This window comes from Tamandua tetradactyla, chromosome 4, assembly GCF_023851605.1.
Source record: "Tamandua tetradactyla isolate mTamTet1 chromosome 4, mTamTet1.pri, whole genome shotgun sequence".
Taxonomy (NCBI): Eukaryota; Metazoa; Chordata; class Mammalia; order Pilosa; family Myrmecophagidae; genus Tamandua; species Tamandua tetradactyla.
Genome location: NC_135330.1, coordinates 96310297 through 96336530, shown reverse-complemented (window position 1 = coordinate 96336530; position 26234 = coordinate 96310297). Strand labels below are relative to the sequence as shown.

General features: G+C 42.0%; 2 long non-coding RNA genes and 1 pseudogene across 3 annotated transcripts in view; 2 read left to right on the top strand and 1 right to left on the bottom strand.

Annotated features, from left to right (window-relative positions):
* The window catches only part of LOC143681199 (uncharacterized), a 29747-nt gene extending 25194 nt beyond the window's left edge, over positions 1-4553 (top strand). For both annotated transcript variants that reach the window (XR_013174461.1, XR_013174460.1), the window contains exons 3-4: positions 2610-2970; positions 4319-4553. This is a non-coding gene — a long non-coding RNA (uncharacterized LOC143681199). The remainder of the gene's footprint in view (positions 1-2609; positions 2971-4318) is intronic.
* Positions 4554-5932: 1379 nt separating this feature from the next.
* The window catches only part of LOC143681197 (uncharacterized), a 38320-nt gene continuing 18018 nt past the window's right edge, over positions 5933-26234 (top strand). The window contains exon 1 of the long non-coding RNA XR_013174456.1: positions 5933-6059. This is a non-coding gene — a long non-coding RNA (uncharacterized LOC143681197). The remainder of the gene's footprint in view (positions 6060-26234) is intronic.
* LOC143679209 (GTPase KRas pseudogene) lies at positions 23693-24318 on the bottom strand (annotated as a pseudogene).

Below are 26234 nucleotides of genomic sequence, written 5' to 3'. Positions count from 1 at the left end.
CAACCTCTGGACATTCCTGGAGTGTATGAGCAGGCTTGGCATGAAAAATCCACTCTAACATTCTAATCTCTCTAAACCTCTGGATCCCCTCATTTACATTATACCAGGGCAGTTCTGGCATTTCAACCTTAGGTAATGTTTGCCACCTTTTGATCCATGTTTCAACCAACCACCCAAACAAACTGTTAATACCTTTTCTAACCACGTGAGCTATAACATTGAATGTAGAATCTCTGCTTAGTGGGCCCATATCAACAAATTCAGCCTGATCCAGCCTTATATTCCTCCCACCATTATCCCACACCCTTAAGATCCATTACCACACATATTTCCCTGATTTCTGTCTATATAAATTGGAAAACTCATACAGTTATTTTGGAGTATAACCTACCTCCTCATGTGTTATACTTTGTACCTCACCTTTAGGGGCCTGTTAGGACTTTAGTCTAGTTATAGGTCTGGAAGAAATGAGGGGTGGTGGGGGTGGTTCATGAAAAGAATTAGAAATATCTTCTAAGTCATTTGCTTCAGAGCCTTCATTTGCAGTTTTTCTGGTGAGACATGATTAATCTCTCTAGGGCTAATCCCTTCAGAAGGAGGTTGGGTGGCCAACTCCTCAAGGCAGGCTGGAGGTGAGGCAGTTATTTCCTCAGGGCAAACTATTACAGAGTTATCTAGAGAAGACTCAGCATGAACTAGGGTTTCAACCTTACCCCCAACATCATTATCAATCCATATGTCACCATCCCATTTTTCAGGCTCCCACCCCTTTCCAATCAATGCCATCACTTTAACAGCAGACACCATGCAAGATTGAGATTTCAGTTTATCTTGTAAAGTTACTGCTCTAACAATAAGATTCTGAGTCTGATTTGCAGAGATCTCAAGTCTATGGCTACAGGAAATAAAATTTTCCTTCTGGATACTCATAGAAATGTCTACATCTTTCAGACAGTGCTTAAGCTTTGTGTTTGAAGCCTTAAGCCCATCCCTCTCACCCCTTAATGTAGCCAGTATATCTAACAACAACCAACCAACATCTGTATACTTCTTATTTCTACAAAACTCTATAAAGGTGCCAAAAATTATCCCCCAGAGTCTGTGTTTGTACAAGCGAAGCATTAGGAGAATCGAATGATATTTTGACTATCTCTTTTGTCAGCTCACTCCATGGATTGGGAGTATCATTCTGATTATGGGACTCAGAGTCCTTAGTGTCTCTGAGTCCAGTCAGAGTAGAAAACCACTCATAAAAACCCATTTTTAAGATTTTGTTTCTTAAGAACCACTCCTGGTACCAAGATGTATTAGTTAGGGTTCTCTAGAGAAACAGAATTAACAGGGAACACTAGCAAATATAAAATTTATAAAAGTGTCTCATGACTACAGGAATGCAGAGTCCAAAATCTGCAGGGCAGGCTGTGAAGCCGATGACTCCGATGGAGGGTCTGGATGAACTCCACAGGAGAGGCTCACCAGCCGAAGCAGGAATGGAAACTGCCTCTTCTGAATCCTCCTTAAAAGGCTTCCCACGATTACATTAAGCATCACTCATTATAGAAGACACTCCCCTTTGGTTGATTACAAATGGAATCATCTGTGGATACAGCTGACATGCTCATGATCTAATTCTATGAAATGTCCTCCTTGCAACAGACAGGCCAGCACTTGCCCACCCAGACAAACAGGTCCCACAACTTGGCCAAGTTGACACATGTCCCTGACCATGACAGAGTGTGATCCCAAGTCCTTGAGCTGAGAATATAATATAGAATAAATCTGGACTGGTCATGCCAGGGACCATTTTACACTGAAGAATTGCTCTTCATCCTTTTTTTCCAAGATTTTACACAAATAAAAGAAAACCAAAAGCTCCACATTAAAAAACAAGTACATAGAGACAAAGCACTGTGGGTAAGGAGCAGACTCTGTTGCATACTCAGTCACATGGGTGCTGCTGAGCTGGGCTCAAAGGCACTTGGCTGTGCCACAAGAAGGAGTTCAAGAGCACAGCACAGAGGGAGCAAGATGCCATTAAAGAGTGAAAAGTCACACAAATTTGGGAGACTATTTCTCATACATAACTGATAAAGTCTTGGTATCCAGAATACATAAATGTTTATGGTTCAAGGGAAAGAAAAATAGAGAAATGACTGAATGGCATATCACAAGAGGATCCCAAATGGCCAAGAAACACATGAAAATTGCTTAAACATTTATGCCATTGTATAGGGTAAACAAAAATTTAAATTCTTGAGAACAAAGCCATGGCCAGGAGGGGAGTAATGGAGATGACCCCCCCTGCTGGGAGCATTTGGCATGACCCATCCTCCCTGGGAGCAGGAGTTGCAGTTCTGGGGGGCAGGGTGGTATCAGAGAACTGCCTACCTGGGTGCCATGTGGGTAATATGCATCACAGCACTGCACATTGGCACCTCAGGCCTGGTCAATGGAAATGCCCATTGCAGAGACTGGACAGCAAGCAGGGGACAGTGTACAAGGAGCTACTACACTGCACTGAAGAGAAGGAAGCACAGGTGGGCACTTGCACTTGTGGTGTCACAGACCTTCCCCCAGCCTCTCATTCTGATGCTTCCTTTCCTCTGCAGGAGGTGATCCACCAGTTCCAGTTGAGGGCTCCACATGGATGGGGCCCTTCAACTCAGACACCCTGGAGAGGTCCCTGCTCCCAAGAACACCAAACCCCAGTAGCCACAGGCCATCAGCTCCTGAGCTCTGGGAAACCATCCAGGGGGCCACAAGTCCCAGAGCTTGGGATCAAATGCTGGTGCCAACAAGCCTGAGGAGCTGAGCTTCCAGTTGGGGTGTGACCTCCAGCAGGACCCATTGCCTGAGTTCAAAGAGGCTGAGCCTGTTCATGGCAACTCAGCTGTCAGTGGGGACTCAGCTGCCAATGGGGACATGCCATCCAGCCAGGCAGCCACAGATCTGCCTGCTGCCCAGGTTGAGGTCAGTACTGATCTGTTATCTGTCCTGAGCCTTCACACATCTGTGGTCCTCCCATGGATGATGAACTGGAGTCTGTGGTCATCCCCATGGGAGATGACATTGGGATTGGAGAAGGGGATCTATCTGTTTTCCAAGTGCAAAGGCAGCCTCAAGGAATTCTGAGAGCTCAGTGCCAAGTTCCACCCAAGTCCTGGAGGCCCAGGAGAGGAGACCCCAGAGAGAAGGGACCCTGCACAGGCTCTTGGCTCCTAAGCCAGTAGTTGAGAAAAGAAGGACCCATAGTTGCAGTTTTCCTGTCTGGCTAACTGGGAAGATTTTAAGATTTTGTTAAGCTCTGTACTGTATTCAGCTTAGTGCCATGTTCCCTTGCCTACCCTCTTAGGACCTTCCACTGCCCACTGCTCTCACCTGCATGCTTGGGGATCCAAACCCCAGCTCCCACTGTGTAGGAATGGGGCAGGGCCATTTCCTGTGCGTGTGTCTAGGCTGAAATGAGACCAAGCGGGTCATGAGCTAGCAGAGCACATTCCTGGTTGGTATGTACTTGCCCATCACCAGCCTTTTCAGAGGTACCTCCAAGGCTGGGGTGCTTCCTCATGGGAGTGTCACCTCCTTCAGTCCCCCAGGTGCCCTCCCTTTCCAGGTGCTAGGGCCTCAGAGTGGTCCTGCTGCACCTCTGGGGTGGATGTCTGCCTGTCTCCATGTCCATGTCTATATGTCTATGTTTGAGTCCACACGTAGGCCAGATCTGCAGGAATCTTGAGGCAGAATTTTCTTCCCCAGGATGCCTCACTTTGCTCCTCAGGCCTTCACCAGATGGGATGAGGTGACCACATTGTCAAGGGCATACTTAAACTCAGCTGATTGACATGGTTAACTATGCCAGCAAAATACCTCCAACCACTGGCAAGGCCAGTGTCTGATCAAACAACTGGACACTATGGCACAGCCCAGTGGATGCATGGAATTCACCATCCCAAACACCTTCCTCTAACTGGAAATTCTCCAGAGGGTTTCTGCAAAGTACCCCACACATTGCAGTCTCTCCAAGGGGGTCAGTCCTCCTAGGGGGGTTTCCACACCCCTGCCTCTCAGCTTTTGCTGCTCTGCCACACTCCACTTCCCACTGCACCTTTCCAAGATGAATTTGTTCAAAGACAACCAGTGTTTGTCTCCATCATGGAGGAGGGGCAGTGCCTGATGCAAATACAGTGACCACTTCACCTCCATGTGTGGCCCAACTCACAACCCACCTCTGGACAGGAGCGAGCCCATTGCATTTATGTGAACAGTGTGGAGTCTATGTGTTTCTGAAAATTGTCTTGACAGCCTACTTTTTCACTAATAGGAGTCCAAATGAGGAAGGTGCCAATTATCCTATTTGTATGGTGAATAACTACCAGGCCACAGCAGAGCTTATTGCTATGTAACCTCAAAGAAAAACTGAGTCACAGAGAAGCTGGTTTGGAGATCCAACACCCCTGCCTGTTCTCTCTCCCAGACTTGTAAATCTGACTTCCCAGTGTCTGGAGTGGGAGATGTTTCAGTGACAAGAGTTTGAAAGAATAAATCTTTGGTGGAGATTGCCTGGAGGTGGAAAGCAAAGGGACTTGGAGGGGCAGGGGGTGGACAGACACAGGACTCCATGACATGGGATGGGGGCTGAGATGCCCCAAGGGCTTGGTGGACCATATGGGCAGAGGGTCAGTTTCCACCCGGCACCTGTAACCCTTCTCCCGGGTGAGCCCCCAACTTCCTGCTCCCTCTGAGGGGTCTCTGACCTCAGACATGCTGGGAGTCAGTCCTGTAGCTCTGCCTGGGGTGAGATTCCACCCTTGGGAGAACAGAGCCCAGGAGTGTCTGCCCTGGCTGTTCAGGGGTCAGTCAGCTCCACTGAACACCAGAGGAGAAGAGGCTTGGGGTGGGGCTGTTTCTCAGCTGCCTGGGGCAGGTTTCCTAGGGAGGAGGCCTGGAGAATGGATGCCCTGCACCCCCACAGCCAGCGTATCTGACAGGTACTCTAGTATTTCTGGCCAGCCCCAGGGCCTCCCAGCCCCCATAGCCTCTGGACATTCCCCCCTCCCCCCTCCAACCTCCCATTCCCCTGCCGACCACAAAGAGCTCACAGCGGGGTGGGAGCAACAGCAACCTGAGAAAGAAAAAAAAGGGGAAATCGGAAAAGATAAGGATCAAGGTTTTGCACACAGGCAACAAGGGAGACTCATGGAGTTGGTGCGGAGTAGGATGTCTGAAGCCAGGGTGGGGCCAAAGAGGGGTCCTGTCGGGTGAGGGGTAGGGGCAGGGGTTTCGACCGTCCACAGCGGGGCGACGAGACAACTCCCGGGCCCGGGGGAAGGGGTGGTGGGGTGAGGCTGTGCTCCCTCGGCCCCCCTACCCCGCACTCGCCATACCCTCTCGCTGCGCTACGAGCCCTCTGGGTCTGCGGCTCTCGCGAGGGCCCAGAGCCCACCGCCCCAAACCCCTGGAGTTGCTCATCCCGCTCGTTCCGTGGCTGCTTAATGGTCCAAAACCTCAGGCAGTGAGACCCAGGCGCGGCCAGGAGTCATCCCGCACCGATCCCATGTCCTCGGCGCTGAGCCCTGAGCCCTCTCTGCCTAGCCTCCCGCCCCTGCTCTGTGACCACCCCCAGGGTTAAGCCTTGACCCCAGCTCCAGCCTTGCCGCATCCGCGCGCTCCAGCGCTCTTGGTGGCGCACCTTCACCAGCACCCTGCGCGGCGCCAGTGGCACCCAGGTGGACCAAGTACTGCCTCCGAACCCGCTGGAACCGCCGCCTGCGCCTCCCCCTACCGGGACCCCGCATGGACAGGGCCGCGGTCCTTCAGGAACACAGCCACATAAGGTACAGACAGCTTACGCTCCACTGGGAGCCCGAAGGGAGGGCAGAGGTGGGGCTTGGGGCGAGGAGGGGCGGCATCTGGGGGGCGGGGCCGTCGCTAATTAGCGTGGAGGCAGGGCGGGCGCGGCCAACGTCCCGGATGTTGCCAGGCCCGAGCACACTGCTGGGCACCAAGTCCGCAGCGTGGCCAAGTCATGGAGACAGCACTGCTGTTGTCGCCTCGTCTAGCAGGTGAGCAGCTCGTGGGTCGCCGCGGCCAGGGCGTGCTGTGGGGAGGGGTTTGGGCTCACGGGAGCAGCGCGGACGGCCCCGCGGGACACAAAGATGCAGGGCCCGCCAGGCTTACTGCCAACCGCCACCGGTGCCCGTTTCTGGTCCCCTTCTGAGGCCACCCTCGCACCCCCGCACACCCCCACGCATCCCCATGCATTCCTGCACCCCAGTGCCGTGAGGCGGCTTTGGGCGCCCGAGCTGGGGTTCCCCGGGGGCGCGAGCCTTCACCCACTCAGCGAGTCCGCACAGGATAGGCTGGGGGTGGGGCGCAGCAGGCGAGATCAACTGGCCTTGGGAACAGAGGGCTTGTCACTGGGCTCTAGGTGACGAAGCTGAAGGATGCTCCTGTCGGCTCCTTCCCCCGGAGGCGGCCACCCAAGCCCACGCGCGTGGATCCTTCTCCAAGTATAGCCACAAAAATACGGTTACCCACGCCCAGGCCGCTGCCCAAGCTGCCTGTAGTCCCTCATATTCTGGCGACACAGTGGGAAATTAGGGCTTGAGGGGTTGAAACGCAGCCCCTTAATATAGCCCATCTTTAGTGCATCCGTGCCTTCAGAAAGGACTTTTTTTGCTTGCAAGGCCCCACAGTGAACGCGACCCCTCTCTGCTGCTGCCCTTTTGCGGTCAAATCCTAGGGCAGCCATGAAGACCCCTGTGCATTAGGTCTTGTTTTCAGGACAGGTGAGACTGTGAGACCTGCAGTACGCAAATGGAGAAGCTTCCCTGGAGAGATGTTATATTGTGTGGTCATGTGTTTGCAGTCAAGATCTGGAGACTGCCCAGGTTTCATCACCTTTCTCTGGGGTGGAGGTGGGGGGCAGCACACTGCTTTTGACCCAAAAGTTTCTTCTGGGGTTTCAGCTGTTTATATGAACCTTGAAAATGTGAGAAGAAAACCCGTTGGAGCTGCCTTTGTAGAGCCTGCTATTCAACAGGTCTTTCCTGACCTCTTCAGGTTTATTGGACACTCCTTTGGGCCAGAGCTGTGTGGGCTAGGGCTGGGGGTGAGGCGCTGGGGACCGGGTGGAGTGGAAGAGGTCAGTGCTTCCACAGAACCTGCAGGTCCTGGCCCCTGGGTGGTCGCTCACTGCTGGGGAACTTTGAAGAGTGGGGCATGGGGTGGACAGGGAGACCTGGGACAGGCAGGAAGGAGGGTGGGGCCAGTCAGAGAGAATATCCCCTTGCCTTAAACTGGAACCATGTACTGGCAGTGGCTGTGATCACAGAACCCTGGTCCCTACCTCCCAACCCCACCCCCATTCCCTCTTCTCATCACTCGGTCCACAGAAGGACTCTGCATGGGGGGGCCATGGGGAATCGTCTGAAGAGGCTACTTCCATAGGGGCCCAAAACTCCAAAGAACACTCCTTGCTGGATTTATAGGATTGTGAGTGATCAGGGCAGGGGAGGAGCTTATTGACTCCTTCTCTTGGCAGACCCTCCTCAGCCTTTGAAGGTACAGTGACTGTTTTAACCATTATAAAGGGTCTTTTTAAAAAGCTTTTTTATTGTACAGTTTATATACAAAGCAAAGAAATAAAAAGACCGTAGTTTTCAAAGCACTCTTCAACAAGTAGTTACAGGACAGATCCCAGCTGTGTGGGCTGGGGCTGGATGTGGGGTGCTAGGGACTGGGTGGAGAATTAAAGGCTTCCTCTGGGAAGGGCCGAGCTGCCTGGTGTAGGTGCCTATTTTTGGCTGCTGATGTTACTGGTGAGACATGGGAGGCCACTTCCAGAGTGGTTCAGGTCGCTGGCCCCTGGAGCCAGAAGGTGGGGCATGCTGTGAGCTATGAAGACACTGAGGACCAGGAGCCCCCATGGTGTGATTCCTGCAGCCCCGGGCTGTGCTGCACTTTGCATGGCTACTTCCACATGGGGGTGCCCAGCTAGTGCTGGGTCCATGGGGGCCCCAAGCCCAACAAGTGGTTCCTCCAATCCCTGGAATCTCTAGCCACTGCCCCCTGACACCACACACCCCACATGCTTTACTGCAACACCCCTAATTCCCAGCACCACTGACACCTACATCCCTGAACCCCCACATCCCTGACCCCAGCCCCTCTGATTCTCAGCACATCTGACCACTTACATCCCCAAACCCAACACCCCTGATTCCCAGCACCCCTGACACCCACACCCCTGAACTCCCTGTCCTTGACCCCAGCATACCTGAACTCCAGCATCACTGACACAAAGTATCCCTGAACCTCCGCATCCCTGACATCCAACATCCTGACCCCCAGAACCCCTGACCCAGACACACCCAAACCCTAGCATCCCCACCTGCCAGACCCCACATCCCTGCCCAGCAGCACCTGCTCAGAGAAGGACCCTCCTTCCCCAACCCCCACTGTCACTCCTAGAAAGTGACTCTGATTACCGACTAGGATCCCTGAGGGAAAGGTGGTCATAGAAGTCTCAGAATCACATGTATGTGGGTGTGGCATTCCCCACTGAAAGTGACAGACTGTGTTACCAGGGAAAACCTCTCCAATCTCATTTTCTGATGCTGAAATGAGGCTGCTCTTGTATTCCACTTTCCCCTTTAACTGTTGCTGGGCAACAATAGGGTAGTTTTCATTTGAAATTAAATGTGTAAATGTCCAAATTAGGCCTTATTTGGGGAAGAGATAGAAACACTTCTGACTTCCACACTACAGGTGTCTTCTGTAATCCCCCCATTTACTCTGAAAGGCCCATTTTCTCCTCTTGGTGGGTGGGAGAGGTGAGTCCACCCTTGCAGGAGCCCATTTACTTGGACTTGCTTTGTGTTTATGAGACTTCTGCATGGCAGGATCGGTCCTGACCTTTTCCAAGCCTAAAGTTCAAACCACCTAGACCACTGGTTTGCTCATCTATACTTTCTGACCTCTTAGAATATCCAAGGATGTGTCTCCTCCTCCCATTCTTCCTCCTCCTGCTCCTCCTTCTCCCTTCCTCCTCCCACTCCTGTTCTTCCTCCTGTTCCTCCTTCCCCTTCTCCTGCCTCCTCCTGCTCCTCCTCCTCCTGTTCTTCCTCGCCCTCCTCCTCCTCTTGCTTTTCCCCATGGAGAGGCCTCCTTATGCGCCCCCATGGCATCTCTATGCAGCCTCTTACCTGTGGGTTGAGGGCCCTCTTATTGAGATGGCCCATTTTCTACTGTTATATGTTATTCTGATCTCTTCCTTGTTCTTCATTAATCTCTGAAGGTTGTTTAACAGTTTTATTAATCTTTTTGAAGCACCAGCTTTTGGTTTTCTTGATTCTCTCCATCATAGATTTGTTTTCTAATTTATTGGGTTCTCCTCTCATCATCATTATTTCTTCCTGTTTTCTTTAACCCTAACTTTCTGTTCCTTTCTATCTTTTAGTTGCCTACTTAGCTTACTGATTTTATAAATATATATACACACTTTTTTGTCAATATTTTTTGTTTTCATTGTGGAATATTCTGTGATCCCTGCACTTTTTAGGAGTTTGTCTCTTAATTTCCAAACATATGTGCATTATCTTGTTTCTTTTTGGGTTTTATTTCTAATTTAATTTTACTATGTTAGTTGAATATATTCTGTATAATTTCAGTTCTTTCAATTTTGTTGATACTTGCTTTAAAGCCCAGCATGACTGAATATTTTGTGGGTGCATGTAAGGAATGTAAATGCTACAATTACTGGTTACTGTGTCCTAGTTATTCTCCTTAACATTTTCAATTCATGGTGTTCAAATCTTCTGTATACCTACTGATTTTTATAGCTTTGTTAGAGAAGTTGGGAGTCTACAGAACGATCATGTATAAAATACAGGATTCCTATATCCTTCCCCACCACCAACTTGCATTGGTGTGGAACATTTGTTATAACTGATGATGCATCTTTGTATTTGTGCTATTTTAGATTCTCACTCTGTGAGTTTGCTTACTCAAATTGTTTCATATCAGGGAACTCAGGTAATATTTGTCCTTTTACATCTGGCTTATTTCACACAATATAATGACTTCAAGTTTCATCAGTGTTGTCACATCTAACAGGACTTCATTCCTTTTTATAGCTGAATAATATTCCATTGATGGGTATGAAATATTATCTCATGTTTTATTTTAGTCACCATAGCTAGTTTTATTACATTACAGTAATTACAAACAGTACAGTTCATGACAAAAAACTTACAAATTTCAGATCACTTCACAGTACATACTCCTATAAACATTTAAAAGTTAATTTTAATTAATAGTGGCCAATTTTAAATTTAATGTCTGATATAACCAACATTCCTAGGTTAGTGTAACCAAATGATGAGTAAAACTCGATCAGACTGCATAAGTCCCACATGCAAAAACAGCACAATGTACAAAATGTGCATGTTTCCATTTACACTATACAAAAATAGTTAAAACACATTCCAAATAAGCATGATACATTAAGAAATGGCATTAGTAAGAAATTGGCACTCAAAGGAAAAAAGCAAAAATATTTTCAACGTGAAACACAAGACAGTGAAATTAGAAATGTTTGGATAAAAAGTGATCCATTTAGTTCTTAGGGGGAGTGAAAGGAACTCTCTATAACTAATATTTCTTCAGATAACATTTTTTTTTTGGCTGAACTCATCTAAGTTACCTATCAACATCCCAAACAGGCAGTTAAACCTGTTAAATTAACACACATATCTTAATGTAGTTATGATTATTCTTCAAGAATTGGTGTGAGCATAACTTTAGAACAAAAAGTTTCACTCAGCAGTTGTAACTAAGACACCGATGCTAATGCAAACTGTTAATAATAGGAGGGAGGTAAATAGGACTTCTGTATTTTCTGCATGATTTTTCTGTAAACCTATGATTTATCTAATTAAAAAATAATTTTCATATTCTGGTTGAATTTACAACTACCACGTATATGCAGTTCAATTTCTCAATGCAGAATTCATGCTACCCAATATTAACATAGAAGTTAAAAAATCTTTATTACATAATTATCAAGAGACAAATTTATGACAAACAGAATTGACTTCTGATAGTTTTTTTTTAATTTTTTTTATTAATCAAAAAAGAAAAGAAATTAACACAACATTTAGAAATCATTCCATTCTACACATACACTCAGTAATTCTTAGTATCATCACATAGATGTATGATCATCATTTCTTAGTACATTTGCATCGATTTAGGAAAAGAACTAGCAAAACAGCAGAAAAAGATATAGAATGTTAATATAGAGAAGAGAATTAAAATAATAATACTAATAAAATATATATATATATTTAAAAAGGAAAAAGAAAAAAACAAAAACAAAAGATACAAACAAACAAACAAAAAACCATATTACAGGTGCAGCTTCATTCAGTGTTCCAACCTAGTTACATTACACTTAGGTATTATTGTGCTGTCCATTTTTGAGTTTTTGTATCTAGTCCTGTTGCACAGTCTGTATCCCTTCAGCTCCAATTACCCATTATCTTACCCTGTTTCTAACTCCTGCTGGTCTCTGTTACCAATGATATATTCCAAGCTGATTCTCGAATGTCAGTTCACATCAGTGGGACCATACAGTATTTGTCCTTTAGTTTTGGGCTAGACTCACTCAGCATAATGTTCTCTAGGTCCATCCATGTTATTACATGCTTCATAAGTTTAGTCTGTCTTAAAGCTGCATAATATTCCATTGTAGGTATATGCCACAGTTTGTTTAGCCACTCGTCTGTTGATGGACATTTTGGTTGTTTCCATCTCTTTGCAATTGTAGATAATGCTGCTATAAACACTGGTGTGCAAATGTCCGTCTGTGTCTTTGCCCTTAAGTCCTTTGAGTAGATACCTAGCAGTGGTATTGCTGGGTCATAATCCATTCTGCCATTCTATGTCTTTTGATTGGGAAATTCAGTCCATTAACTTTTAGTGTTATTACTGTTTGGATAATATTTTCCTCTACCATTTTGCCTTTTGTATTATATATATCATATCTGATTTTCCTTCTTTCTACACTTTACTCCATACCTCTCTCTTCTGTCTTTTCGTATCTGACTCTAGTGCTCCCTTTAGTATTTCTTGCAGAGCTGGTCTCTTGGTCACAAATTCTCTCAGTGACTTTTTGTCTATAAATGTTTTAATTTCTCCTTCATTTTTGAAGGACAATTTTGCTGGATATAGGAGTCTTGGTTGGCAGTTTTTCTCTTTTAGTAATTTAAATATATCATCCCACTGTCTTCTAGCTTCCATGGTTTCTGCTGAGAAATCTACACATAGTCTTATTGGGTTTCCCTTGTATGTGACTGATTGTTTTTCTCTTGCTGCTTTCAAGATCCTCTCTTTCTCTTTGACCTCTGACATTCTAACTAGTAAGTGTCTTGGAGAATGCCTGTTTGGGTCTAATCTCTTTGGGGTACGCTGCACTTCTTGGATCTGTAATTTTAGGTCTTTCATAAGAGTTGGGAAATTTTCAGTGATAATTTCTTCCATTAGTTTTTCTCCTCCTTTTCCCTTCTCTTCTCCTTCTGGGACACCCACAACACGTATATTTGTGCGCTTCATATTGTCATTCAGTTCCCTGATTCCCTGCTCAAATTTTTCCATTCTTTTCCCTATAGTTTCTGTTTCTTTTTGGAATTCAGATGTTCCATCCTCCAGTTCACTAATTGTAGCTTCTGTCTCTTTAGATCTACCATTGTAGGTATCCATTGTTTTTTCCATTTTTTCTTCTTTGTCCTTCACTCCCACAAGTTCTGTGATTTGTTTTTTCAGATTTTCTATTTCTTCTTTTTGTTCAGCCCATGTCTTCTTCATGTCCTCCCTCAATTTATTGATTTGGTTTTTGAAGAGTTTTTCCATTTCTGTTCGTATATTCAGCATTAGTTGTCTCAGCTCCTGTATCTCATTTGAACTATTGGTTTGTTCCTTTGACTGGGCCATATCTTCAATTTTCTGAGTGTCATCCATTATTTTCTGCTGGTGTCTGGGCATTTGATCAGATTTCCCTGGGTGTGGGACCCAGCTGGTTGAAAGGTTTTTCTGTGGAATCTCTGGGCTCTGTTTTTCTTTTCCTGCCCAGTAGGTGGCACTCGTGGTGGTCATTTGTCTGCGGGGCAGTCGGCCCGGGAAACCGTGCATGGAGGTGGGGGTCGCTGGCCACCGCGGCTTGGGGGAGTGCCGGTCCAAATTGCCCAGCTGGCCCGAGACACCAAGCGTGACGGGAGGGCCCCGCTATCCAATGTTCCCAGTCAGACCGGGGAGCCACATGCGTGGAGGGGACCCCAGTCGCCAGCCGCCCCGGCCAGGAAAACGTGCGCCCCTCGGGTATCTCACCGCAGCGGATTCTCCCTGCCCGTTCAGCCATTCCAGAATGGGGTACGCTGTCTTTTTGGTCTCTTTCGTGACTCCAGGAGCTGTTTCGTGTTGTTTCTGTTTCTTTAGTTGCTTTTCTGGAGGAGGAACTAAGACCTGCGCGTCTTACTAAGCCCCCATCTTTTCTGGATGTCCGACTTCTGATAGTTTTTATTTATTTTTTTGTTGTATAGTATAACATATATACAAAGCAAAGAAATAAAAAGGAAAACATTTCAATACACTCTTCAACATGCAGTTACAGGACAAATCCCAGAGTTTGTCATGGGCTATCATATGATCCTCTTTTCCTTCTAGCTGCTCCAGAATGTAGGAGGCAATAGGAATTGAATATTTTTTGTCATCACAATCTACATTTTTCTCTCCTTTTTTTTGAGAAAAATAGCATAATTACGAAAAAGCTATAAATTTCAAAACACAGCATGACAGTTAGTTGTAGAACACATTTCAGAGGTTGACATGGGTTACAGTTTCACAGTTTTAGGTTTTTACTTCTAGCTGCTCTAAAATAGTAGAGACTGAAAGAGATATCAATTTAATGATTCAGCATTCATATTCATTTGTTAAATCCTATCTTCTCTGTATAACTCCACCATCACCTTTGATCTTTCCATTCCACACTTTAGGGGTGTTTGGGCTATGGCAATTCTAAATTTTCCATATTGGAAGGGTCTGTCAATAATATGGGGTAGGGAGGTGGATCTATCTGGTGTTCTGGAGAGTCAGGGCAGGGTTTCAGGACTTATTTCGACAAGGGACCCATCTAGATGTTGTAGGTTTCTGGACAGTTACTCTAGTGCATGAAACATTTGTGGAATCTTATATATTGCCCTAGGTGTTTTTTAGGATTGGCTGGAGTGGTCCTCACTGGGGATTGGCAGGTTATGATAGGTAGCAAAGTGTAACTGAAGCTTGCATAACAGCAACCTCCAAAGTAACCTCTCAACCCTATTGAACTCTGTCTGCCACTGATACTTTATTAATTACACTTTTTCCCCCTTATGGTCAGGTTGGAATTGTTGATTCCATGGTGCCAGGTCTGCATTCATACCTGGGAGTCATCTCCCATGTTACCAAGGAGACTTTCACCCCTGGATGTTGTGTCCCATGTGGGAGGGGGGAGGACAATGATTTCACTTGCAGAGTTGGGCTTAGAGAAAGTGAGGCTACATCTCAGCAACAAAAGATGTCCTACAGAAGTAACTCTTAGGCATGTCTATAGGTAGTCTAAGCTTCTCTGCTACCTACATAAGTTTCAGAAGAGTAAGTCTCATGATTGAGGGCATGGCCTATTGATTTGGGTATCCTTAAAGTTTGACACAGTATCAGGGGATTCCCTAATGGGAAGGTTTAATAGTTTTTATTTTTATCCTATCCCTCAAGGGACTTTGCCAATACTTTTTGATTATCTGCTTAATATAATCAAGGATGTATCCAGTCATTACAAGAATCTGTACAGGATTAAAGGACCTCTTTCTTATTCTGTGTTCCCTGAGTTTCGATTGTTCAAATGAGCTATACAGATAAGTTGAATTAGATTATGCACTACAGAAAATTTAGGTTCCAGACCAAATAAACCTTTCTTCCATTGGTCTCAAAGAGGATGTGTGGTTCTACAATATAGACACTGTCTTCCTTACCATTATGTTCTGAATTACTTTAACTGCCACCTATTTGGCTTTGTTCTTATCTCTAAATATCAGGTTATATGTATATAAAATTACCTCTCAAAATCCAGAAATAACACTCACCACTCCAGACTTAATGTGTCTACTCTAAAAGCTTACAATCTAGGCCCCTGTTTTCTTATAATCATTTTCTAAAGATAGCCATACCATTCTTTTTCTTTTGTTTTTGGCTTATTTTGTCTCACCAAATGTCCCACATGCTCATTCACATCATTCAGTGTGAATTCATCAGGGATGAATCCAGACCTGGCACCGTGGGATCAAAAATTCCATCCTGACAATAAGGGCGAAAAGAAGTATAATTAATAAGGTATCAGTGGCAGAGAGAGTTCAACAACATTGTTCACCAATCTACTTCTGAATTAGTGTATCCTTCAACCACCTGCATTCATCAGACATCATGTAGAGGGCCCAAAGTCCACAATACATCACCATTCTCAATTTTAGATAATTGCATTGTTCCCAAGAGAAAGAAAATCAGTAAGTATACTCTCGCCAAATAGGAGATCTAAACCTCCTCTTAACACTTCTCCCTCCCCCCATTATTTACCTGTGCTGTTGCTGTCATAGTGTTGATGGTTTCCTTTTGAACATAGTTCACAGCATGCAATCACAGTTTTCTCCATGTACCCTGGATTTAAACACTCTTTACACAAGAGTCGTAGTTTTGAAGTAATTCTTGTGAGAACTAATTCACATTTCTAGTGTTAAACAGTGGGACACATAGGTCTGTACAACCCCTTTCAATCTTGTTTATCTTCAAGATGGTAATACTACTTACAGACCCACTAGAGAACCACCTTCACTACTGTGTATTCCCTTACATTGGAGTTCAACCTCATTAGCTAATGGTTCACCCATCTCTAGCTTCTATGTTCTCTAAATTCCCTATATTCTTTATTATAAGCCTGTGATTTACATTTATGCTGGTCATAAAAGTGGAATCATACAATATTTATCCTTTTGTGTCTGGCTAACTTCACTCAGCCTTATATCCTCAAGGCTCATCCATCTTGTCATGGGCTTCATGACATCATTTTGTCTTACTGCTGCATAATATTCCATTGTATGCATATACCACATTTTCTTGATCCACTCATCTGTTGATGGGCACTTGGTTTGTTTCCATCTTTTGTCAATTGTGAATAATGCTGCTGTGAACTTTGGTGTGCAGATGTCTGTTTGTGTCATTGCTTTCAGCTCTTCTGGGTATATACCAAGTAGTGCTATTGCTAGGTCACAGGGCAACTTGATATTTCATTTCCTAAGGAACTGCCAAACAAGTCTTCTATAGTGGCTGCACCATTATACAATTCCACCAGCAGTGCATAAGTGTTCCAGTATCTCCACATCCTCTCCAACATCATAGTTTCCTTTTCTGTTTTATAGCAGCCATTCTTATAGGTGTGAGGTGGTATCTCATAGTAGCCTTGATCTGCATTTCCCTTTTAGCCAATGAAATTGAGCATCTCTTCATGTGCTTTTGAGCCATCTACATTTGCTCTTCAGAAAAATGCCTATTCATATCTCTAGCCCATAATATAATTGGATTGTTTGTTCTTTTCTTGTTGAGTTGTATGATTTCTTTGTGTATACAGGCAATCAAACCTTTGATATATAATTTCCAAATATTGTCTCCCATTGAGTTGGCTACTTCTTCACCTTTTTGACAAAGTCTTTTGAAGTACAAAAGCCTTTGATTTTGAGGAATTTCCATATATCTATTTTTTCTTTTGTTGCTTGTGCTTTGTGTATAAAGTTTAGGAAGCCGCCTCCTATTACTAGGTCTTGAAAATATTTCCCTACATTTTCTTCTAGAAGCTTTATGGTGCTAGTTCTTACATTTAGCTGTTTGATCCATTTTGAGTTAATTTTTGGGTAGGACATAAGATAGGGGTCCTCTTTCATTCTTTTGAGTATTGATATCCAGTTCTTCCATTCCCAATTATGTAAAAGACTATTTTGTCCCAGTTTGAAGGATTTGGAGACCTTGCCAAATATCATTTGACCATAGACTTGGTTGTCTATTTCTCACTCTTGATTCAATTCAATTGGTCAATGCTTCTGTCATTGTGCCAGTACCATGCTGTTTTGACCACTGTGGCTTTATAATAGGTTTTAAAGTCAGGGAGCATTAATCTTCACTCTTTGTTCCTCTTTTTTTAGGATGCTTTTAGCTATTTTGGGTCTCTTTCCCTTCCAGATGAATTTGATAGTTAAGTTTTCCAAATATTCAAAGTAGATTGTTGGAATTTTGGTTGGTACTGTGTTGACTGTCTAGATCAGTTGGGGAGAATTGACATCTTAATTATATTGTGCCTTCTTATGCATGAGCAGGGAATGTTTTTCCACTTGTTTAGATGTCCTTTGATTTCTTTTAGCAATATTTTGTAGTTTTCCATGTACAAGTCCTTTACCTCCCTAGTTAAGCTCATTCCTAAGTACTTGATACTTTTAGTTGCCATTTTGAATTAATTTTTTTCCTTAACTGACTCCTCAGCTAGGTCATTGCTTGTGTATAGAAATGTTACTGATTTTTGCACATTAATTTTATATACTGCCACTTTGCTGAATTTACTAGCTCAGGTAACTTTGCTGTAGATATCTCAGCATCTTCCAAACATAGTATCATATCTGCAAATAATGAGAGTTTTACTTCTTCCTTTCCAATTTGGATCCCTTTATTTCTTTGTCCTGACTGATTGCTCTAGCTAAAATTTCTAGCTCAATGTTGAATAATGGTGGTGACAGTGGACATCCTTGTTTTGTACCTGATCTTATGAGGAAAGTTTTCAGTCTCTCTCCACTGAATACAATGCTGGCTATCAGGTTTTCATATATTCCCTTTATCACATTGAGATAGTTACCTTTGGAGTGTTTTATCAGAAAAGATTCTGAATTTTGTTGAATGCTTTTTCAGCATCAATCAAGGTGATCATCTGATTTTTCCCTTTTAATTTGCCAATGTGCTGTATTAAATTAATTGATTTTCTTATGTTGAAACATTCTTGCATTACTTTTATAAACCTCACTTGGTAATGTTATATAATTCTTTTAATGTGTTGCTGGATTCAATTTGCTAATATTTTATTGGGAATTTTTGCATCTATGTTCATTAGTGAGATTGGCCTGTAGTTTTCCTTTCTTATAGTATCTTTACCCAGTTTTGGTATTAAATTGATATTAGCTTCATAAAATGACTTAGATACAGTTCCTTTTTCCTCAATTTTTTGGAAAAGTTTGAGCAGGATTTGTGTTAGTTCTTTATTGAATGCTTGTAAAATTCCCCTGTGAAGCCATCTGGCCCTGGGTGATTTTTGATTACCGTTTGAATCACTTTACTTGTGATTAGTTTGTTGAGATTTTTTTTATTTCTTCCTGAGTCAGTGTAGCTTATTTGTGCATCACTAGGAATTTGTCCATTTCATCTAAGTTGTCTATTTGTTGGCATATAGTTATTCATAGTAATTTCTTATGATTTCTTTTATATCTTCAGGGTCTGTGATAATGCACCCCTTCTCATTTCTGATTTTGTTTAGTTGCATCCTCTCTCTTTTTTTCTTTGTCAGTCTTGCTAGTGGCCCATCAATTTTATTTATTTTTCTTAAAGGACCAACTTTTGGTTCCATTGATTCTTTCTATTGTTTTGTTCTCCCATTAATTTATCTGTTTTTTAACCTTTGTTATTTCTCTTCTTCTTTGGGGTTAGTTTGCTGTTTTTTCTCAAGTTCCTCCAGGTGCACTGTTAAGTTCTCAATTTGATTTGTTTCAGGACAGGTATAGGCACAGATTAGGGATGTTACGCTGATACTTGTGAACATGAGCGCCCAGTGGCCAGGGAGGGGCCTGTGCAGGGGCACTGGTCTTGTGGCCTAACTCTGGAGTGTGCTGGTTTAAGACACGGGGCCCTTTGTGCACATGTGTAGAACTGTGGCAGCAGGTCAGCATTATGGCTTCATGGATTGGGGGCAGATGTGACCTCCCTGTGCAGGTCAGCACTTTTTCAGAACTGAGAAGAGTGGCTGAGGGCTGTGCATATGTGCAGTTCTTGGAATGCTGTGAAGTGTGGTTCCCAGAGCTGAATGATGTGATTGCAGACCTGAGCATATGTATGGGCCTGGAGTGCCATAAAGAGATGTACAGAGCTCTCAGGGTGTGGAGTGAGGCTGTGCAACACTATGGGCATGAGGCAGGGGTAGCCTAGGTGTGGAGGTTAGTGCCTTTTATGCACTGGCAACAGGCTTCAGGGAACAGGGAGTGGGAGGTAGTGCTCAGGAGGGAGTAGAAGAGGTGGGTTGGGCTGCAGGTGGGGTGGGGATGTGGGGCAAATACATGCACTGGGAGCTGGTGGGTTGGGGTGCCTGGAGGACAGGGAATGGGAGTAGGTGACAGTGTATGGGTTCATGGGGTGTAGGGTGAGTTACCAGTCATGGGGCTACACTGGTGAGGGTAGCCTGCCCAAAGAATATGGCCTTGCTTTCTTCCTGGTCCCCAGCTCCTGTCTGTGCACTCCCACAGGCTTCATGGCTCCATTCCTCTGTGCCAAGCTCCAGCTTTCTACCTCTGAGTCCCTCTGTCTCTGCATTGGGGGCTGCCCCATGTGGTACAGAAAGCTCTCTCAGGTCAGCCACACTCCTGAATCACAGCCTCAGTTCCGCTCCTGTCCCTTCTCTAACATTTCTGGGGAGCAGGCCTAATCTCAAATTACTCTATTCAGCCATCTTCCCCCAGATAATTTTTACAGATACATTAAAGTTAAATGTATATATATTGAATGGAAAAATGGTTAGAAGAAAAAAATCACTGGAATATAAATGAGGTACTTTCTGTATCTATCAGGACAAAGTTGTACAATGGTGGCAAAGGTGTTGATAACATAAAAAAGAAAGTTTGGTTCTAAATTCTTATGCAGTGTGACTCAGTTAAAATAAAACCAAGAATTCCTAATTGGGAATACCATTCAAATTATGCTACATACTTTGATTACATTCTTCTACAATCATGTTAATGTCCAAAGCTATGTGTTTTAGCTATTTTTTTTTTTTTTTTTTTTAAAGGAAAGACAGAGAGAAGGAAGGAAGGATAGAAGGAAGGAAGGAAGGAAGAAAGGGAAACATCTTTTAAACATTTTCTTGTTTTTTATTGTATTCTGTTTCTCCGTTTTTGTTACATGGGCTGGGGCCGGGAATCGAACCGAGGTCCTCCGGCATAGCAGGCAAGCACTTTGCCCGCTGAGCCACCGCGGCCCGCCCTTAAGGCTGTAAAAATTATATAATATTTATTTTATTTCTAGGTTTAATTCCATTTTTACAATCTCTACAAAAATAATTTGTCAAACCTTTCAACACTCTGATAATAAAGGACAATAACCACTGCCTTACAAAACATTGCCCAGGCACATAAAAAAAATGAGTTCTAAAGATCTCCTCAGTTACACACTGCCACACTTGAACTATGATGATTTCTTTCTCTTGTGTAGAAACAAGAAAGAGGAAGTACTGCATAAACCTTAATCTCCTACCTAGACAATGTTCCATAAATCTGTAGGCTATTTAGTACATCATTTCAGAAATCATACTGATTTTTACATAGAAATTTCCTTTTCTGTGAATTAGTTCAGGACCTGTTTACTTGTACCCAGATAAAATTATTGTACAATTGAGTACTTAATTTTTTAGAGCCTATTTTAATTAACAGAGGCAAACTGGAATATTATATACTTGGGAATTTTAATATTTTTAACTGGCATACAATTTAATATGTATTATAGCTGGTGCAACAGAATCACATAGTTTGCCAAATTAAACAATATATATAATCACATTTACTCCTTTATAACAATGACATAAAGTGATCTGTATGAAGTAGCTTGATTAAACAGTTGCACCTGGATTATACTGAAACAGTTCTTTTGGAATTGGAGGAAACCTGACAGACCAAATACTTTCTTTGCAAAAGTAAAAGATTTACTTAGTGCTATCACTGAGTCATGTGCCAAATGCCTCACTAAGATGTTATAGACCACTATAGAAATAAACACTATTTAAGACCAGGGATCATATCCCTTGTTTGGGTATTCTGTAATATCCCCCTTGTCTTGCATAGTGCCTGACATCATGTAGGTACTCAAATATTTCTTGAATAATTAATTCTGATAAAAATATTTTATAAATTAAATTTTAAACTATCTTTCACTGTAAAAAGCTTTTACTTATTAAACAATGGAATGTATCACTTACCAGGACTCATCCTAGTTATAGATTATTTAAGGAATTCTTACAGGATTACCTTTATAAAATTCTCTATCCACTGGATAAGATTTTCTTTACTCCTAGTAGGTTTGAAAATTCCTACCTTAGTCACTACTGGACCAGGCAACCAAAAGATGATGTTGAAAAGATCAAGATTAAAATGCTACAGCAACCACCTAGAAATTAGCTATTAGGTCAAATCCCATTATGGTATCTATCAGATTATCTTGAGCCCAGATGAAATAAGACATGGGGCAGTCCGATGTTATTTGATGGGAAACCTTCTCTGGGATACACATAGCAGCAACAAATCTTGAAGGTAAGGGAATTACAAGTATTAGAAGAAAAAGCATCAAGCTGTGGGGCATTCAGAAAAGTAAGGCAAGTGATATGATACTAATATGGCAAGGAGGATCCTAAACTAGAAAAGAAGTATTCAAAAATAAACTTTATCTCTTGACAATTTTGCCCAAGACTGGTAGTGAAGATGATGATACATATAAAAATTTACATGCCGTGCTGAGCTTGACATATAGGTGTATCCTTAAGTAAAGTAAATGTAAATCACATAGTTTTAAAGTTAAATAGAGTCTTTGAGATGAGTTAGTTCAATATGAAGAAGTGGCTAGCATGTGGTTGTCAGAAATTAGAGATATAAAACACACATAACTAGAATCTAAGTCTCCTTCCTCTTACTCCAGAGATATCGTCACACTATCTCACTTCAATGATTTTTTTTTATTTTTGTATTTTTAAATTTTATTTATTAATTTTTTTACATGGGCAGGCACCGGGTATCAAACCCGGGTTTCTAGCATGGCAGGTGAGAATTCTGCCACTGAGACACTGTGGCCCATCCAAAGATCTTTAATTAACATTTTTAAATGTATTTAGGGAATCATTTTGTTAATTTGCCTATTTCCTAACCATTAGATATTCTGAAGTATGGACCAGACTTGTAAAATGTCTATGAAATGTTGCTTTAGCCATTGTTAGCAAAACTAGCCAAAATTAGGGATTTGGAAGCTCAGCTCTTGTTTAAAAATAAAGTCTTGCCACTCTCCAGAACTCAATTCTTAAGTTAACATTTAATAATAATTTTTTTTTAAGTTCTGTTCTTTTGATAAACAAAAGCAATGCTCCAGATCTGCCAACAGGTCCACCACATAGTGAGAAGAATCTTGATGAGTTATCCAACTCTCTCCTAGTCCCCATTTTGGGCCAACTAATGCAAGATAACACTGTATGACCAAAAAGATACAGTCTATAGCTGGGAAACTGTCAGTGAAGACCAAAGGCACAAACAGGGGCCTGGACTTGCAAGTTTGGCTGTTTTAATACCTACTAAGCTAAATGGTCCCATAATCTTTACTATCACTAACAGAATTGAATACTTTCAAAGACTTAAGTTCAAGAAAAATTTATGGTACACCAGGAAAGAGGAATCTGACATGGGGAGACTATATTTAATTGCTATGAGTCTTTTTATACATATTAAAAATTTTTTAGTTATTACAAAAATTTAATTGCATGAAATATAGCCCCAAGGTGGTTGCTATAATTCCCATTATGCGCTGGATCTGCTGCCTTAAGAAAAGTTATTAGGAGTCTTATAGGAATTTATCTAATAAGGAAATTAAATGATCATTTAATAATTTTCATTGCCCTGCATTTTTTCCATCTTTTACCTTTTTATAGAAAAATATAATATTCTTGGGAAAGTGACCATGACAAATAGCAGTGGAAAATGGAGGGGAGGGGACCTTTGTGAACAGTGTATCTTTACATTCATTAAGGTTGATATGAAACTCTAAGACATGATATCTAGAAGATGAATCTGTAGGAGGTCTATAAGTTTGTGTTCCCTCGGTATTCTAGTGAAAACAATCATGAAGTCTCTACTGAAGTTACAATTAGGAATTAATCCATTTATATGCCTAGATAAAACACAGAATAAGGAAGATCTGAAAATTTCATTAATTTGTTTCACACTGAAGTTCACAATTGTTAAGAAAAATAGTAAATAGTCAACTGCATGCACCAAAACTCCAAGACAGAAATCTCAGGTATTCAGTTTCTTTTCACATCATTGCTAGTTCAAAAACCAAAACTCAGGGAATATTGGCACTTTGAGGAAAAAAAGTTTCTACTTTCATTTCAAAATAAGCATTCAAGATAAAAGCTAATAGTTTGCATGGAGTAGAAAAAATTAAGTAATGGTAAAACAAATGCTAATAATTTAGTGTAATATACAAAAATTACCACCTTTACTTAAAAATGCCTTAAGATAAATGTATAAATTGTATTTGCATAATTATGCACTTTTTCTTTGACTGTTTTTCTTCTTTTTACCAACTTTGCTCATCTTTTCTTTGTGTTTTTGAATTTCTCAAACTACTGTTTAGAAAGCATCATCAACACCCATATTACATTACAATGCATTTTAAAATTTTAACACAAACAGGAGTCTACTTCTTTGCTGATTTTTTTCAATCTGTATTGTTGGATCTCTCTCACCAATGTATGAAAAGCATCCTCCACTCTCTGTCTTGTCTTTGCTGATGTTTCAATAAAAGGAATTCTGTAACTTCTTGCTAAGTCCTGAGCCTGTTTTGTGTCTACTGTTCCAAAAGGTAAGTCACATTTATTTCCTACTAGGACAATGGGTCCATCTTCAGAATCTTTAACTCTTTTTTATTTGTTCCCTCTATTGTAGAATCATATTCATCCACAAAGTGATTGTGAATTAGCTGTACCATCAAGGCACTCTTGCCTATGCCACCAGCCCCAACTACCACCAGTTTATATTCAGTCATTTTCAGCAGGCCTCTCTCCTACACCTGGGTGTAGCCCCCCTACAGCCTTCAGAGCCTGCACCACACTGCTAGCTCACACTCCAAAAATCCTCATTGTGGTAGTTTCCAAATGTTTTCTCCCATTGTGTAGGTTGTCTTTTTCCTTTCATGATAAAGTCCTTTGAGGAACAAAAGTCATTTTTTTTATTTTGATGAGGTCTCATTTTTCTGTTTTTGTTGTTGTTGTTTCTTATGCTTTGGGTGTAAAATCTAAGAAACTACTGCCTAAGCACAAGGTCCTGAAGGGCCTGCCCTATGTTTTCTTCTAGGTATTTGATAGTTCTATCTCTTATATTTAAGTCTTTAATCCATTTTGAGTTGATTTTTGTATATGGTGCAAGATAGGGGTCCTTCATCCATTTTTCCAGCATCATTTGTTGAAGAGCATCATTTCCCAATTGAGTAGTCTTTGCCACCATGTCAAAAATCAGTTAGAAATAAATGTGAGGCTTGATTTCTGAGCTCTCAGTTCTCTGTCCTGGTGCAAGTACCATGCTGTTTTGATTACTGTGGCTTTGTTATAAGCTTTAAAATCAGGAAGTGTGAGTCTTCCAACTTATTCTCCTTTTCCAAGATGACTTTAATTACTCAGGGCCCCTTATCCTTCCACATAAATTTTTTTTATTGACTTTCCATTTCTACAAAGAAGATTGCTGGGATTTTATTTGGGATTACATTGAATCTATAAATTGCTTTGGGTAGTATTTACATCTTAATGTTATTTAGTCTTGCAATCCATGAACACAGAATATCTTTCCATTTATTTAGTTCTTCCTTAGTCTCTATTAGTGGTGTTTTGTAGTTTTCTGTGTAGAAGTCCTTTACATCCTTGGTTAGATTTATTTCTAGATATTTGATTCTTTTAGTACTATAGATTTTTCCCCCTTCATTTCTTCTTCCAATTCATTGCCTGTATGTAGAGGCTGTACTGACTTTTGGGTGTTGATCTTGTACCCTGCAACTGCAGAATTCATTTATTGGCTCTAGGAGTTTTGTTGTGGATTCTTCAGTATTTTCTGTATGTAGGATTGAATCTGCAAATAAGTAGAGTTTTACCTCTTCCTTTCCAATATGGATGATCTCTTTCTTTCTTTCTTTCTTTCTTTCTTTCTTTCTTTCTTTCTTTCTTTCTTTCTTTCTTTCTTTCTTTCTTTCTTTCTTTCTTTCTTTCTTTCTTTCTTCTTTCTTCTTTTCTTTCTTTCTCTTCTCTTTCTCTCTGCCCTTCTCTCTCCCTTTCTCTCTTTCTCTTTCTTTCTTTCTTTCTCTTCTTTTCCTTCCTTCCTTTCTTTCTTTCCCTAATTGCTCCAGGAAGAACTTTCAGTACAATGTTGATTAACAGTAGTGACAATGGGCATCTTTGTCTTATTTTCAATCTTAGAGGGAAATGTTTCAACCTTTCATCCTTAAGATGGGTGTTACCTGTGGGCCTTTCATATATGCCCTTCATCATGTTGAGGAAATTTCCTCCTATTCCTATTGTTTTGAGTATATATTTTTTGTATGTTGGATGGTGGGAGACATATTTCCTTCTTTTTACATGTGAGTATCCTGTCATTACAGTACCACTTACTGAAATTTCTTTCTTTTCTTTCTCTTTCCTTTCCTTTCCTTTCCATGGGATGGGAATCAAACCTGGGTCTCCCACATGGCAGGTGAAAATTCTACCACTGATCTACCCTTGCACCCACACTAAGTACTTTTTATCAAGAAAAGGGTCTATATTTTGTCAAATAAATTTTCTGCATTGATGGAGATGATCATGTGTTTGTTTTCCTTCATTCTGTTGATGTGGTAAATTCATTAATTGATTTTCTTGTGTTGAACCAACCTTGCATACCAGAGGTAAATCTCACTTGATCACAATCTACAATTCTTTTAACATGCTGTTGGATTCAGTTTGCTAGTATTTTGTTGAGGATTTTTGCATCTATATACACAAGAGATATTGGTTGTTAGTTTTCTTTTCTTTGCCTTTATCAAGCTTTAGTATGAGGATACTGTTGGCCTCACAGAACGAT